Source organism: Mastigoproctus giganteus, chromosome 3 (genome assembly GCF_048544385.1).
Source record: "Mastigoproctus giganteus isolate SK-2022 chromosome 3, ASM4854438v1, whole genome shotgun sequence".
NCBI lineage: Eukaryota > Metazoa > Arthropoda > Arachnida > Uropygi > Thelyphonidae > Mastigoproctus > Mastigoproctus giganteus.
The window spans coordinates 171,564,420-171,581,616 of record NC_143577.1 but is presented as its reverse complement, the minus strand read 5'-3'; the positions used below and the strand labels follow the sequence as shown (position 1 = coordinate 171,581,616).

General features: G+C 39.9%; 1 protein-coding gene across 1 annotated transcript in view; it reads left to right on the top strand.

Annotated features, from left to right (window-relative positions):
- Positions 1-569: 569 nt before the first annotated feature.
- LOC150088409 (1-phosphatidylinositol 4,5-bisphosphate phosphodiesterase-like) overlaps positions 570-17,197 on the top strand; it is a 754,578-nt gene continuing 737,950 nt past the window's right edge. The window contains exon 1 of the mRNA XM_090370149.1: positions 570-692. The gene's annotated coding sequence lies outside the window, so the exon portion shown is untranslated. The remainder of the gene's footprint in view (positions 693-17,197) is intronic.

Genomic DNA, 17,197 nt, shown 5'->3' with positions numbered 1-17,197 from the left:
ATGTGGATTAATAGTTTTGGTTAATCCACGTTTCGTGGAGGACACTCTTTCACAGTTATACAGTAGATAGAATTTCTACAAATCAGATTGGAGATAGTGTCTAATGAGTTTAACATTGTTATTGTATTAGGTGGATAGGTATGATCCAGAGTTTTCAAGCAGATTGAAACAGGAAGCAAAGTGGGGCTGGATGGAAAGTTGCAAACATATCTTCCACGATTGAATTTTTTTTTAATATTAAAAACATTTATTATATGATTTGTTTAAAATTGTAGCATTTGGCAGCCTTGAGTAACAATAGCTTTACACCCAATTATTTTTATTCTTTTAAGAATTATCACACTCATATATCAGCTTCAGTTGTTAAGTAGAGGCTTATTCGTTGTGGTCTGTTTATGCTTGTCATGTGACTTTTTCATGCAAGAAAAGACGGTCTGAAAAATTAACGACGACTCTTAAATTAGCTTCCCTTCCCCGGTGTGTAAGTGGAGTGGTCCAGACTTTCGTTTGCTTCGCTAGCGGTATCACGAGCTATGCTCCGCATCTTTGCCAATAACGCAGGGTAGATAACATGGCTGTGGGCTTTAGGTCTTGCTGCAAATCTGCGAGATCGAGCGTTCTTGCTTCCTTATCCTAGTTGCGCGAGTGTCTACTCATCTGAAGGTTACTAGCAGCTAACTTATAAGTCAGAGGTAAGCCCTAAATAATTATTCTTTTTTCCTCTCAAATGAAATAAATATCGACCAAATTTCCTGCCAAACGAAGCTGTGTCATGAACAGCGTCTGACAGCTAAGTGTTGTGGTTGTTACAGAAAGGCTGCGAGATGCACATCGTAAGAGGGGGGGGGGGGACTTAACTACAGCTCTTTCCATAAGGATGCTACAGTAGTACCCAACGCTATCCATATACACAAGCTTTCTCTTGGTTGAATAATATTGTGTATACTTCTCTAATCTTAATTTTAAAACTGAACCTTTACTTCGCGGGTTATTTCCATTTAGAGTTAACTGCTAATTGAAACAATGTTTTTTAATTAACATTTAATTCCAATTTGTGTATACTGTTCGAGATCTTCCAACGAGACCTAGCGGATTATACTGAGATGCTCTCTGTTGATGATGCTGCAAACCGTTGCCAAGGCACTCTGTATTGATAATGCTGAACCAATGTTATTTTTTTTAACTCTTAGTAGTTCGATTATAAATAAATGGCTACGCATATTAATAAATCTGCATAAAAATAGCTCTCTTGTGACATTATTTAAAATAACCTTTAAAAGTAAATCAGAATTGTATTTCTTATCCGAACTTAGACAGATTTCAAATGAAAATTCTGATCTAATTTTAAATTGAAGAATCTAGATTTAAAAATAAAGTCAATTACCTGTTTATATACCCGACTATGCTGTCGGAGTAATCCACAGGAGAGAGAAGGAATACATGAAACAGCGTCCTATTTAGCAGTCATGCTAGCTTGAACCCGGGTACTCAAAGCGCGCGTATTTGTGCAACCTTTCACTAATCACGCGTCTACTTGACCGCTGTGTTAATGTGTTGTACTTTAGTTTTCACATGTTGTGGAAACTTTGTGTGTCCTCTAAATGCATTTTGTAATAATATAGTAATATATTAAAATAAAATAACTTAAAGCTTCATGCCTAAAAATGATAACTGAACTTAAAATATTTTGTCATATAACGTTTACAGACTGAAGTTCTGCGTTAGGGAGAAAAAAAAAATTGCATGATTCATTGTCAATCGAACACTGCGTTTGGCTGTCATACCAATAAGGTTGGTAGCACTCTCCTTGTCTCATGTCTGTCTCATATAAATTGATTTTTTTTGACAACAGTTGAGGATAGTGACACCGCGGCACTAATATTTTCCGAAAGGAAGATTTCATATATTTGTAATGCAATACTGGGACAACTCATAGTGCTGTAATTGCATTTGAGATCGTTGACATAGTAGTAGTAGTAGTGGCACCTGATGCAAGAAAGCAAGTGTATGAGCTTATACAGCATCAGCCAAAAAAAAAAAAAAAAAAAAAAAATCACACCATTCCCTCCAAATGCCTGTCCAGTTCCTCCTTAAATTTATTCAACCTATCAACCTCCACAACGACAGATGGAAGTTTGTTCCAGCAATTAACCACCCGCTGGCTAAAGGCAAATTTCCGCACATCTATTCTACATCTGTCTTTTCTTAATTTGAATTTATACCCCCTTAGGTTCGTAATCTGAACAAGTGGAAGGATCCCATCAGAATTCAGCGTGCTCAACCCATTCAAGGCCTTATATACCTCAATCAGATCACCGCGCAGGTGCCTAGTCTCCAGCCACTGCAATTTGCAGAACTTAAGCCTCTCTTGGTAAGAGGATCCCTTCATTCCCCTCACCAATCTTGTTGCCCTTCTCTGTACACGCTCAAGTAAATCTACATCCTTCCTAAAATGAGGCCTCCAGACCTATACGCAGTACTCAAGGCGTGGCCTGACCATTGCCTTATACAGAGGGACAATCACCTCCTTCTCCCTGATAGCAAAATTCCTATATATCATTGACAAAACCCCATGACCTGCCCTGGCAGCCTGTCTGCATTGCTCAGAAAACTTCATATCTGACTGCAGAATTACTCCCAGGTCTTTTTCATTTTCTACCACCTTAAGTGTAGTACCACACAGTTGGTACGTTTCTCTGGGGTTACTTCTACCCATATGCAGTACTTTGCATTTGTCAAGGTTAAACTTCAGTTGTCACTTATTAGCCCATCTGCCCAAATTATCTAGATCCTGTTGCAGTAGCACACTGCCATTACTGTCATTAACAGCCCTGCCAACCTTTGTATCATCTGCAAACTTCGACATTAAGCCTGATATACCTTCATCAATATCATTGATAAATATACAAAACAACAGTGGACCTAACACCGAACCCTGTGGGACTCCACTAATAACATTAGTCCAAGAAGAGCAGCACCCTCTGTCTTCTCCCACTTAACCATCCTTTTATCCATTGTAGCAACTTACCCTTAATACCATTCTGCTCCAATTTGTACAATAGTCTTCCACGCAACAGTGTCAAAAGCTTTCCTGAAATCCAAATATATGATATCAAAATTAATTTTTGCATCCTGTTCCTTTGTAACCACATCATAATATCCTATCAAATTTGTCAGACAAGACTTTCCCTTAACAAACCCATGCTGTGTCTGAATTATTGCTGCAGTCTTGTCTAGATGATCCTGCAATGCATCTTTACCCAGTGACTCCATTATTTTACCCTGAACAGAAGTTAAACTAACTGGTCTGCAATTACTCGTGTCACCTTTCGATCCTCCTTTGTGAATTGGGGATACATTTGCACATCTCCAGTCCGTGGGAACCTCCCCTGAGTCCAAGGATGCTCTCATAATTATGGCTAAGGGTTTGCTTAGTTGCTTTGCTGCCTCCTTTAATATAACTGGATAGATCCCATCCACTCCAGGTGCTTTTCTTACGTTTAACTTCAACAATTTCTCTTCCACTTTGCTCTCAGTTATTACAAAATCATTAAGTATCTTGCTACAATTTGATAACCTTCTGCCATTTTCAAACCTTAATAATTCCTCACGTGTGAATGCAGATGCAAAATACTCATTCAGTTTGTTTGCTATCTGAGCAGGATCATCAACAGTCGAACCATCGATGTCAAGTGGACCAATCAGATTCATCCCCTTCCTTTTAGAGTTTATATAAGTAAAGAAATCCTTGCTGTTTTTCTTAGCATCTTTTGCCAAGGATTTCTCGTAATCTGCCTTCGCCTGCCTAACCTTCTTTTTAACCTGATTACATTATGGAGAAAAAATTGTTTTACGTAATGCAGTCGTTTATTTGTAAACCTAATAGCAAAAGAGAGTAAACAATCTCTCCTTAAATTGTTTATGTGTACGGAACAGATATGTTGGGAACGATTCATTCTCACAATCAGACTTGTACATTTAATTTATTTTGATTGCTTTCATTTCGATTTCATTGGCGCATCTGCAACAGAGACTGTAATGTGCCACTTATTTCAAGGACGATCTTGTGTTCATCAGGTACTGAATAAAGTTTTTTTGTGAGTTGTATGTTTAAGTTCTCGAATCAATACCTGGGGTGAATTACCAAGTTCTAAATAGTTTAAATAATCCATTGATGAGAAAAAAGTATTTAGACTAAGCGTTGGATGACTTAGTGTTGCTTATTAATAAGAGTAAAAGTCTGAATACGGATACTTTAGGGAATGCTATTATGAAAATTAATTTTCCCCTCAAATTTCATTTAGACATACACTATTCAGTCAAAACATTATGACCACCCACCTAATAGTAGGTATGTTCTGCTCTTGCCGCCAGTATTGCCGCCACGAAGCATGGGAATCAATAATTCCTCTGACGTTGCAGGAAGTACTATACGACCGAGTGAAACGTGACCCTGAATTCATGTGCGCATGACCAAGTCGGATATTCAAAACTGTACTTCTATATGAATGAATATATTACTGATCAGTTAAAGTAGGCATTTTATCACTATTACTTATTTAACAAAAATTCAGTCTGTTTCTCAGGTTTACTACATTGAATTTCTCATAAATAGAAATAATAGCAGAACCTTCAGCGATGTCAATAAATTGACTTCTATTTTTTTTTTTCTATTCATCCATTTCATTCCCAAAAGGATTAGTAAGTTCATAAATCGTTTCATCTGAACTATAACGTAAATCCTCATCACCGTCGTCAATTGGTATTATCAGAGGGTCGCACAACTTTTCCATCGCGACGTCTTTTCTCCTATATTTTTCTTCCAAATTCAATATATGAGTTGTTCAAACATGGAATCGAATTTGTGTTTTATTTTGAGAATAGCTAAATCTAAAATTCGAGAATAGCTAAATCTAAAAGTTCAAAATTTCTAAGGTCTTCATTGAAATAAATATTATTCCGGGAAAGCCAATCTATTATTTCTTGTTTTCTGATTGACGAGTTAGGAGGTTGTGTAACTGTATGGAATGAGAGGGCACGTTGTCTACAGTTACTCCAGACTTTTCAGGTACATTGGGTAGCAGTTTATCTGATGCCCACTTTTTCGAAATTTCCGAATTCATCTGACCGTGATAATTCCCCGTTGTTGTGTTTGCTTTCTGCACTATTAGGAATAAATCCAATTTCTCCACCTGCACGTGAAACAATGTCGTTTCGAAGCATTTCCTGATTGATAGACGCCGCAAACATTTTGACTTTTCCAGCATTTACTTACTCTCTTCTAAGTCACATTTGTCGCAAATAACTAGTTGTTGTTATTGTTTGGGGTTTTATGGTTCAAAGGCTGCTTGGCTATATTGCGACCAAATAACTAGTAGTTTTAAGTATATTTATCCCAGGGGCTCACATCTGGTGAGTATGGGCTTGGTACACCCAGGGTCCTGAGCTGGATGTCATCATTCTTCTCTCTCTTGGTGATTCCTTTCTACTTTTCTCTCTCCCTCTATCTCTCTCTTAGGGTAACTCGAATTTTTTTTTTTTTTTTTTTTGGTTGGTGCAGCATAAGCCACAGGCTTCCTTGCACCAAATAGCTAATAATAATAATAATAATTTCGGTTTTTTTTTTTTTTTGTTTTTGTTTTGTTTTTTCCCCATTAAAACCTTTCTTTTGCTTTGAGATTTTTTTTTTTTTTTTCAAGAAAATCCGATTCCATGAAGAATTTTTCGAAGAGATTCTCTTTTCAAAATAAAATTTATTTTCTCTTTGAGAACTGAAATTAATGTAGGTATTGTTGGAACTCTTTTCTCATTTATGTAAAAGTCTTGGACAGTTCGCCTTGATAACTTCTCAATCGAATTTGTCCACAGAAGATACGCCACAGCTTGTTTTAGTTCGCTTTTTCGGATATTTAAGGTGGGATTCTTGTTATTTTATCATTCTCTCGTAATTTTTGTAATGATTGTTTCTGAAAATCCCATGGCGACGCTTGCACGCTTTGTTGCTTGTATTTAATGGGCAAGCTTGGAACTCAGTTTAGTGTTCCCTTATCAAAATAATTAACGACATTAAATATGTTTTTATCCTGACTACGTAAACCTTTCCTCTTGAATTCTTTGATGTATATGTGTCCCTGTCATGGGGTGCTCCCAGGCTCTCGCCTAACTCCACCTGCAGGAGCGGAGTAAGGTCGGTTGAGACCCCAGGCGCAGAAGAAAATATTGGGCCCCTTAAAAAAAAGAGAGACAGGGAAAATAAAAATACATGTTAACCATTTTTTTAAATAAATAAAAAATATTATGTACTATTAATGTTTTATTTCCAAGAAAATTTGAATATAATATATATATAATATAATTAATAATAGCATAATAATAATCACAAAGTTTTGAACTAATATGTTCAACTAATTTGTTGGGGTTTTGCGTGGGCCCTTCAGAAATAGGGGCCCAGGGCGCCCGCCCGATGCGCCCGCCGTTAAATCCGCCTCTGTCCACCTGTATCTACTGTGTTTGGATAAAACCTCCAAAAAAAGAAAAAAAAGAAACGGCCTGAAAGTACAGTATATCTTATTATCCTACTGTGCTAAAGCACAAAATCCCGCACCCACAGGAGGAACTGCTATACCGGTAGGTATCAGCAGTCCCGCCCCCAGGATACCCAACCTGGGAGCCCATAAAAAATAATAATAAAAATAAATAAATAAATGATAATGATAAATAAAAAATCAAGCAATCAATAAATAAATAATAATGATAAATAAAAAATCAAGCAATCAATAAATAAATAATAATGATAATAAATAAAAATTAAATAAATAAAAAAACAATAAATAATAAAAAAATAAATAAATAAAATAATAAATAAAAAAATAAAATAAAATATATAATTCAAGAGAAAAAAAAAAAAAAAACCTGCGCCCACCGGAAAAAGTGCTCTATCAGAGAGTGCAAGCAATCCCGCTCCCAGTGTACCTAACCTGGGAGACAGCAAAATAAAAAAAAAATAAAAAAATAAAATAAAAAGTAGATAAATAACTAAATAAAAATAAACAATAAAATAAATAAAAAGTATTAGCATTAGCATTAGTAGAGGCATTTGATGCAAGAAAGCAAGCTTATGCAGCATCAGCCAAAAAAAAACAAAAAAAAACCCCACTTCACCCCTCTGTTCGTTCAAAATACCTGTCCAGCTGAGCCTTAAATTTATTTAGGCTATCAACTTCCACGACAAGGGATGGAAGTCTGTTCCACCAAGCAACCAACCACCCGCTGGCTAAAGGCAAATTTCCGCACGTCTATCCTACATCTGTCTTTTTTTTTTTTTTTTTGATTTGGTAGTTGTTGGCGCATCGGCTTCTGTGGCCATATTGCACCTCCCAAGGTTTTTGCAGTACTTTGATCCAAGCCCGAGGCGGGAATCGAACCCGCGACCTTTGGGTTGCCGGGCAGGTACTTTACCCACTCGGCTAGCCCGGTCGGCCCCTACATCTGTCTTTCCTCAATTTGAATTTATGCCCTCTCAGGTGATTCCTCTGAGCTAGAGGAAGAATCCCATCAGCATTGAGCATGCACAAACCATTCAATGCTTTATACACCTCTATCAGATCACCTCGCTGGTGCCTAGTCTCCAGACACTGTAATTTGCAAAACTTAAGCCTTTCTTCGTAAGAGCACCCCTTTGTTCCATTCACTAATCTTGTTGCCCTTCTCTGTACTCGTTCCAGCAGCTCCTTCTTGAAATGAGGCCTCCAGACCTGTATACAGTACTCTAGGTGTGGCCTGACCATTGCCTTATACAATGGAATAATCACCTCCTTATCCCTGCTGGAAAAATTCCTGTATATCATTGACAATACTCCATGAGCTACTCTTGCAGCCCGTCTGCACTGCTCAGAGAACTTCATATCTGCCTGCACAATTACCCCCAGGTCCTTTTCATTCTCTACCACTGTCAGTGTAGTACCACAGAGTTGATACGTTGCTCTGGGGTTGCTGTTTCCCATATGTAGTACTTTACATTTGTCAATGTTAAACTTCATTTGCCACCTCTCAGCCCATCTGCTCAACCTTTCCAGATCCTGTTCCAGCAGCATTGTGTAGTGTCCTTGACAACCCTGCCAACCTTTGTATCGTCTACAAACTTAGACATTAAGCTTGATATACCATCATCAATATCATTTATAAATACAGAAAACAATAATGGACCCAACACTGAGCTCTGAGGGACTCCACTAATATCATTAGTCCACGATGAGCAGTGTCCATTGGTTACCACTCTCTGTCTTCTCCCCCTCAACCACCCCTTTATCCATAGCAGCAATTTGCCTCCAATGTCACACTGCTCCAATTTGTGTAGCAGTCTTCCATGTGCAACAGTATCAAAAGCCTTTCTAAGATCCAAGTATATAATATCAAAGTTATTCCCTGCATCCAGTTCTATTGTGACTGCATCATAGTATCCAATCAAGTTGGTCAGGCAAGACTTCCCCTTAACAAAATCATGCTGTGTCTGAGCTATAACTGAAGTCTTGTGTAAATGATCCTGCAGTGCTTCTTTAACCAGTGCCTCCATTAATTTTCCTGGAACAGAAGTTAAGCTCACAGGTCTATAATTACTTGTGTCAGCCTTTGATCCTCCTTTGTGAATTGGGGTCACATTTGCACATTTCTAGTCTATGGGTACCTCCCCTGAGTCCAAGGAAGCTCTCATAATTATGGCTAAGGGTTTGCTTACTTCCTTTGCTGCCTCCTTTAATATAACTGGATAGATCCCATCCACCCCGGGTGCCTTTCTTGTGTTTATCTTCAACAGTTTCTCCTCCACTTTACTCCCAGTTATTTCAAGATTCTGTAGTTTACTCCTAGAGTTGAATACACTTCTGGCATTCCCCTTGCTGAATAACTCCTCATGTGTGAATGTCGATGCAAAATATTCATTTAGTTTGTTAGCTACCTGAGCAGGATCATCAACAGTTGACCCATCAATATCAAGTGGACCAATCTGATTCATCCCCTTCCTTCTAGAGTTTACATAAGTAAAGAACTCTTTGCTGTTTTTCTTTGCATCGCTTGCCAAGGATTTCTCGTAATCTGCCTTCGTCTGCCTAACCTCCTTTGTAACCTGGTTGCATATCAACTTGTATCTATCATAGGCTTCTGTGTCATGTGTTAATTTGTATGTATCCCATGCATTTTTCTTCTCTGCCATATGCCTCATTAGTTCATCTGACATCCATTTTGGCCTAAACCTTGAACAATATTTCTTAGTTGGTATGTAAAGCCTAGTAGCTTCCAAGATAAGTTCTTTGAATGCTTCCCATTTTGCATTTGCTGTTGGTAACATCATCAGTTGGTCCCACTGTATAGAATTTAAATACTGTCTCAGTCCATCGTAGTCGCCTTTACGGAAGCAATAACCCTTCCCTTTACCCCTAATGTTAGTTACCTCTTTGAGTAAATCCCACTTCAGCACACTGTGATCACTGCCACCTAGTGGTTCATTTATCTGCAGATTCGTAATGCATGATGAATCACTGCTGATAATCAAATCAAGAGTATTACTCCCTCTAGTTGCCTCCCGAACATGCTGATGTAGAAAACAATCATCCAATAAATCCACAAAAGCCCTGCTAGTGTGTGAGTAACCAGCCCCCAAATTCCAGTCAATATCTGGGAAATTAAAATCTCCCATTATAAGACTCTCTGATTTACTGGCCCACTCTATTTCCTTGTACAGTTCCTTATTGTACTCATCAGAGTCATTAGGCCTATTGCACACTCCTACTCTCAATTTTGATCTCCCAATGCTTATGTCACACCAAACTGACTCAACACTGCACTGTCCAGCGATGTCGACTGGCTTCACTTCCTTGGATTTTATGTGTTTCTTAACTAATAGCATAACCCCTCCCCCCCTTCCTATCCTGTCTATCCTTTCTGTAGACGTTGTACTCCCCAAATTGCAGTTCTGCATCCCTTATATCTGTGTGACACCACGTCTCTGATATCCCAACAATATCTGCCTTTGATGTTTTGAGCAATACCTCAAATTCATCAAATTTATTTACTAAACTCCTAACATTGGTGTACACGCAAGTATACCTGCACCTGTTTCTATTCTCAGCTACCCTAACACAACCCATGTGTTTACTTGTACCGCAATGGCTCCCAGCAGTCTCTGAAATACCATGCATCTTGTTTTTCAGGCTTCTGCTCATTCTAATAGAAGCAGTGCAGGAATCTCTTTCACCTCTGCCAGTGGCTACTGTCAATCTATTGGTCTTTGTCTCCCCTCAAGCTAGCAGTTTTCCGACCCACCTAACACTGCCTCGATAGCATCAGCAAATATTCTTGCACCCTTTCTATTTAAGTGTATCTCATCCCTGTAGAAGCAATCTCTCCTGTTAACAAGTACAGTCCAGGCTGAAAAAAATTCTACCCCTTGAGCCTTGCACAATCTTTCCAGGGCCGAATTGTTCGACAATCCTCTCATCATATACTCCCTCCTATCGTGTCTGGGCAGAATTGCAGACAATTTCAAATTCAACCCTAATTCTCGGCTTTTGTTCAACAGTGACCTGTACTTGTTAAGTAATTCTGCCGGTCTCCTACTCTTAATATTATTAGTGCCAACGTGTACAACTATATCACCTTTTGTGCCCTTAAAAGATGATATTCGCTCTACAACGTCATCAACCTTTGCCCCTGGCAGACATACCCTGGTTCTGTTCCACCTATCGTGGTGGAAGTAGATAAATAACTAAATAAACAATAAAAAAATAAAATAAATAAATAAAAAGTTGATAAATAACAAAATAAATAATAAAAAATAAAATAAATAAATAATATTTTTAAAAAAATAAATAAAATAAATAATAAATTTTAAAAAATAAATAAATAAAAATAAATAAATTTAATTTCAATAGACAAATTCTGTATGATCCAGTAAAGTTTTTAATAATAAACGATAAATGACATGAGCTTTCAGGGTTAAATGGACTCATTCTTCAGCAAAATTCTAACGCGATAAAGACGTTAGAGACAAATTTAACAGATACAGAGTTGTGGGTGCATGAGATTAAACATTCAACTACTAGGATGCTGCTCATTGTTGTTGCACGGACGTGTGTGGATTTTCTGCCAGTGTTTATCCAGTTTCAAGATAGTTCCCTCTAAGATATGGTGTAATTCGTAGGAGTACCTCTAAGATATGGTGTAGTTCATAGCGAAATGGAATCAATGGTCGACCTTAATGGTGGAATCAATACCACCAGTACATAGACAGAATCTGTCTAGTACTCAACCCGCTATCCACATTAAGGTCGAGAATATCACAACCAGGCCAATCCCCATTAGAAGAGGAAAATTTCAGGGAGATACTCTGAGCCCACTGTGATTCTGTCTAGCACTTTTTGAATTGCACCAGATGTTATGCGACTCTAGCCAGAGGCAGTGGCGGAAGTGTGGGGATTGGTCAATCACTTCGTAGTCGCCCTCCCAAGCGCGACTACGAAGGTCATGTTGGGTCAACCAGAAGTGTTCTGTGATTGCAGATTGGTCAGTCTCACCAAGGCGAATTGACCTGTTTTGCAATTGTATATTGCAGAGCACAACAGGTCAATTCGCCTTGGTGAGACTGACCAATCCGCAATCGCGGAACACTTCTGGTCGACCCACGATGGCCTTAATCAAGGCAGTCTTGCAATTGTATGGCACTACTTACCTTTTGACAGGCACGGTCACATTTCACGCAGTCGTAGAGTATGTCGTATCGTGTCACCAGAATTGCGTCCCGTAGATCTGTGATAGTCCGTGGAGGATCGAAACGCCGGAACTGCCAATACAGGTAATACCACAGATGTTCTGTGAAATTAGTATCCGAAGAATTCGCGGCCAAGGTACAGTGGAAGTCATTTTCGTGTTTGGCAAACCACTCTCGAACAATATCGGCGTCGTGGCAAGGCGCATTATCTTGCTGGAACACACCCGTGCCATCCACGAAGTTACTTACCATAGAGGAGTGTACCTGATCAGCCATACTGGATATATTCAGGGAATATTCGTGTGTTGTTGCGGTGGACCCCAGGGTTCCCCCATTACTTCTTGTGTTGAAGCTTACGCAAAAACCATTTGCCAGGGGTTCACCTGTGCTGAGTATGGGCTTGGCACACCCAGAGTCCTGAGCTCGATATCATCATCATTATTCTCTTTATCGGAAAAGCCTCAGGCTTCTTTGCTCTATATCCATATGGTGGATAATAATAATGGGAGATTCGAGAAGAAAAAGTAAAACAGTTGATCAGAAACACCTACAACTGTCGAACCCCAGGAATTGATAACATCCATAACTACTGGTACAAGAAGCTCACCTGCACACACAAGCACCTAGCAGAGCAGTTCGCTCGAATGATAAGACACACGGAGACAATCCCAAAGTTTCTCACCGAAGGATTCACATATCTGAAGCCTAAAGACAAAGATACAAGAAACCCGGAGAAATACAGGCCAATCGCCTGCTTCCCAATGTATAAGATCCTGACCAGCTGCATAACCAAGAAGATATCAGACCACTTAGAATCAGAAAATAATGGCCGAACAGCAGAAAGGATGCAAGCGGAGGAGCAAAGGATGCAAGGAACAATTAACCATAGATGCCGCAGTTATGGAGCAAGCCTACAAGAAGCACCGCAACCTATACACGGCCTACATCGATTACCGTAAGGCCTTCGACTCCGTCCATCCTAGCTGACTAATAGAGACCTTGAAGATCTACAAGGTCAATCCGGTAGTGACAAACTTCTTAGGAGCAACAATGGCGAAATGCAGTCCCACCATTAAGATCGAGAATATCACAACCAGGCAAATCCCCATTAGAAGAGGAATCTTTCAGGGAGATGCTCTGAGCCCACTGGGATTCTGTCTAGTACTCAACCCGCTATCCACAATGCTTAACAGCAGCAAGTGTGGATATAACCTCAAAGAAGGAAGAAAGAACGTGTACACCCTCACCCACCTGATGTACATGGATGACATCAAGCTCTACGCGGCAACTGAGAAGCAACTCCAGCAACTACTCCGGATCACCAAAAGGTTCAGCAAGGACATCAGGGTGGAATTTGGTCTAGAAAAATGCAAGACCCACACACTGCATTTGGGAAAATTAGTTGGCCAAAACTACCAGCTGCTGACTGGTAAAGAGATCGAAGCTATGATAGAAGGAGAGACTACAAATACCTAGGGATGATACAGGCTCAGCAGTTAGAGCACAAGGAAATTCTACTTTTCTAGGGGGATGTCTCTTTCTTTGTTCCACTTACCTTTCTGTCTAATTCTCCCTCCATTTATCTCACTCTTCACCAACTATTTCCTCCTCGTTCAATGTTTCTTTCAGGCTTTTCTGGAAAGTCTGGTGAGAGACGCATCCTGGATTATAGTTCCTGATGCGCCTCAACTTGGCTGGGGTTGGGAGGCAGTGGGAACGAACCAGGTGTCTGCTACCCCCTGGCTGCGAATGCGCCAGGTGCCAGCACACAACAAACATAATACTTATAGACCTATACACTATACTACAGTATAAAGGATTCCATTCCTGCAAGAATAATTTCACTGACACGATCTGAGCAAACATTGACATCAGAAGTTTTGAAACAGTAATCCGACCAAGGAAAAGAAGAAAAGAAGTCTCGCAGGTCATCCCATTTTGCATTCTTGTAATGCCAAACAACAGGAGGTTGGGAATAGCCATGAGATAAAGGTTCCATTGGAGAAGAGACAATCACCAAGTTGCGATCTGAAGTGCCTAAAGGACCTCTCACTTCGACCGTGTACTTAGAAGGGTTGTTTGTGAGAAAAAAAGATCAAGCGCATTGGCTGTATGATTAGGATTGTCCGGTATTCTTGTAGGTAAATGAACAACCCGTGCTAGGTCATTAGTAATTGCAAAAGCCTCAGCATCTCGACCTGCTGGGTCGGTGTGACTAGAAAACGGAAGCCAGCTGGAGTTGTGAACATTAAAATCACTAAGGAAAATTACCACACTGTTAGGAAATTTGGACTGGAGAAAGTGAAGTTGCAAAGAGAGGAAGTCAAAGAGCTCCAAGTGATTAGTGGAGTTGGGAGAACGGTAGAGACAACAGATGAATTTTACACAATGAGGTAGAGAGATTTTAAGTCAGAGAAGATCAAAGAGAGGAGATTCAAAATTGCCAAGTCTCTGACAGGGAATATCAGAGCGGACATATGCACAAGTACCACCTTTGAGACGAAAGGAATCATACAGCGAATAATTTGGGCATCTGAGATGAGCATAGATGAATCAACCGATAACTGAGATTCTGTCAGAAAAAGTACATGGGGTTTGGCAGACTGCAAGTTGAAATGGACATCGTTGAGATTAGAATTGAGACCACGTATATTTATGAAATGAAATAGGAAGTGCTTGGGAGGTTTAGATCTTTTCGCAGATAAGCTTGCTCTGTTAGTTTGACAATTCATGGTGTATTCAATAGTAAGAAAATGTGGGTGGGACATGCTGTATGAAGTAATGAAATTTTTGGATATGGCGTACAGATGGTAAGAATATATCCAGATTCTTGACATAACGTGGCCTCGACAATGCTCCCTGCATACACACTACTTGGACTCCCTCCAGTCACTATCTGGCAGAGTTGAGGTCAACTATACACTAGCTGATCCGGAAGCCTCCTAGAGAGTTACCAATAGGTTTGGTCCGGTGTACTAACTAGCGGCCAGCCTGCGAACACCGTTTTAGAGCTGTACCCTCGAAATGCAAGGAATATTGGATCTCGCCACGACGTTCATCATAACCTCAAAGGTCATCAATCATACTGCAAGATAGGGAAGGGTTGACAGGAACTTCGCTCTAGAGACTAAACATGGGTTCCACCACTTCAAGCCTCCAATAAGCAAAGTGGTGGTATTTCATCGGTTGATGAGAGTCATTAACCGGTGACAACTGCCTCCTACCACCTAGGAGGCAGTTGTCAATAATTAATTGCATTTGTAGTGACGTAATTGCCTTGCCCTTTTCTCCCATTGGCTTGAATAAATATCACTAGGAGGAAAACTTTTTAATGTATAGATAGAGGTTTTGCAAATCGTAGACCGTTGGAATGGTAAGTTTTATAAATTCATAAAGATTGCACAGGCGTACCAAGGGGGTGCAGAGGGGAAATTCCCCTGGGCGCCTGACTTCAGGGGAGCACACTGAAGGAATTATCTATCACAGTCAGGGGGCCAGGAAGACATGTTACCATCCATTGGGTCTACGCCCCCATTATATGCAGGTAGTCAATCTTTCAGTAGCGATTGACTACTGAAAGATTGACTACCTGCATATAATAAAGTCGAACATTTATTATAACACTTTTGCCCCAGGTATAGGACTGCAGAGTTTTGTTTCCTTTGCCAATCTGGTTGCTCTTCTCTGCACCCATACCAGCAGATCTACATCCTTCCTAAAGTGCAGCCTCCAAACCTGTATACAGTACTAACCATAGCTTTATACAAAGGGATATTACCTCCTTATCTCTGCTAGCAAAGTTTCTATATATCATTGACAAAACCCCATGAGCTATCCTGCCAGCTTGTCCACTGCTCAGAAAATTTGTGAGCGATTCTATGCATGTTACGGCACCATTTGGAACTGTTTCGGAATCTTGCTGACGTTGGAATTGTCCCTGCTGCTCGGGATTTTCCTGTGTCTTTGCGTTTATCTTTAATTTCTCTTCCTTTCGTCTGGAATATTAGATTTTTTCTCCCTCTACGGTGCCTCCCGTTTTGGCACCTGGGAGTACGAGTTTGCTGGTACTCACAGACAGTGGCGGCGGACTGAGTCTAAAAATATTGTTTGCCAGGAGACAAAGGGGTGCCCACCCACAACTATTATATTTTCAATCTACTAAAAGGTAAGGTCATTAACATTTTTAACCTATTGTCTAATGTTATTGCAAGAGGACCATTTGCCATCGGAGAAGCTGACACCCTGACTAGTCCGCCACTGCTCACAGTTTTAAGGCCTGGTCAAACCAACGCCGGAGTGGGAACGGGAAAGCAGCGAACTGTCGAACAGTTATTATTATGTTAGTGTAACCCGTAATTGATTGTATAAACCCGTATTTTTGTCTGTAAATTGCCTGTGTTCTCTGATCGATTTGCCAGTTTTGCTGGACGAAAAAAGTATAGTTTCTTTGGTTTTCAGGCGTAGACCTTGCTGTTTACGCCTGAGACCGACTAACTGAGCCACAGAGTGAAAAAAGCCAATTAAAGTTCCTCGCGTCATCGACAGGATTCGAACCGAGGTCTTTTCCACATGGTGTGGGGAGGTCGGTGACGATACCACTGTGCTACTAATGCAGACCGAACTGTCGAACATATGGCGTCACTTTAACCATTGCGAGATTTCAGCTAATTCTTATGTAGAGCATGTTGCGAACTTCCTATTTTCCCGCGTGTCTGTAATTATAGACAACTAAGGATTTCCGAAAACTGCAACGAATCAGGAAAGTAAACAAATGCTATTACGTTCATGAATTTATAGACAGTACACTATTATATCATTTAGGAGATTAAGTAATTTATTATTGAAATTATACTTTTAAAGGATTGAATCACCTCCTCTTCTTTTTGTTGAGAACTTCTTCAGGGCTGAAGAAGTTCTGAGCAAAAATAAGATAATAATAGTAATCGTGGCATGTAATGCAGGAAAGCAAGTGTAGCATGTGGCATGTAATGCAGGAAATCTTATGTAGCATCAGCCCAAAAAAAAAAAAAAAAAATTCACACAACCATTCCCTCTAAATGTTTGTCCATTTCCTCCTTAAATTTATTTGATCTATCAACTTCCACAACGACATAATGAAGTTTGTTCCAGCAATTAACCTCCCGCTGGTTAAAGGAAAATTTCCGCACATCTATTCTACAGCTGTCTTTCCTGAATTTGAATTTATGCCCTCTTATTTTCGTAATCTGAACTAGTGGAAGAATCTCATCAGAATTCGGCGTGCTCAACCCATTCAAGGCCTTATACATCTCAATCAGATCACCTCGCAGGTGCCTAGTCACCAGCCGCTGCAATTTGCAGAACTTAAGCTTCTCTTGGTAAGAGGATCCCTTCATTCCCCTCACCAATCCTGTTGCCCTTCTCTGTACATGCTCAAGCAAATCTACATCCTTCCTA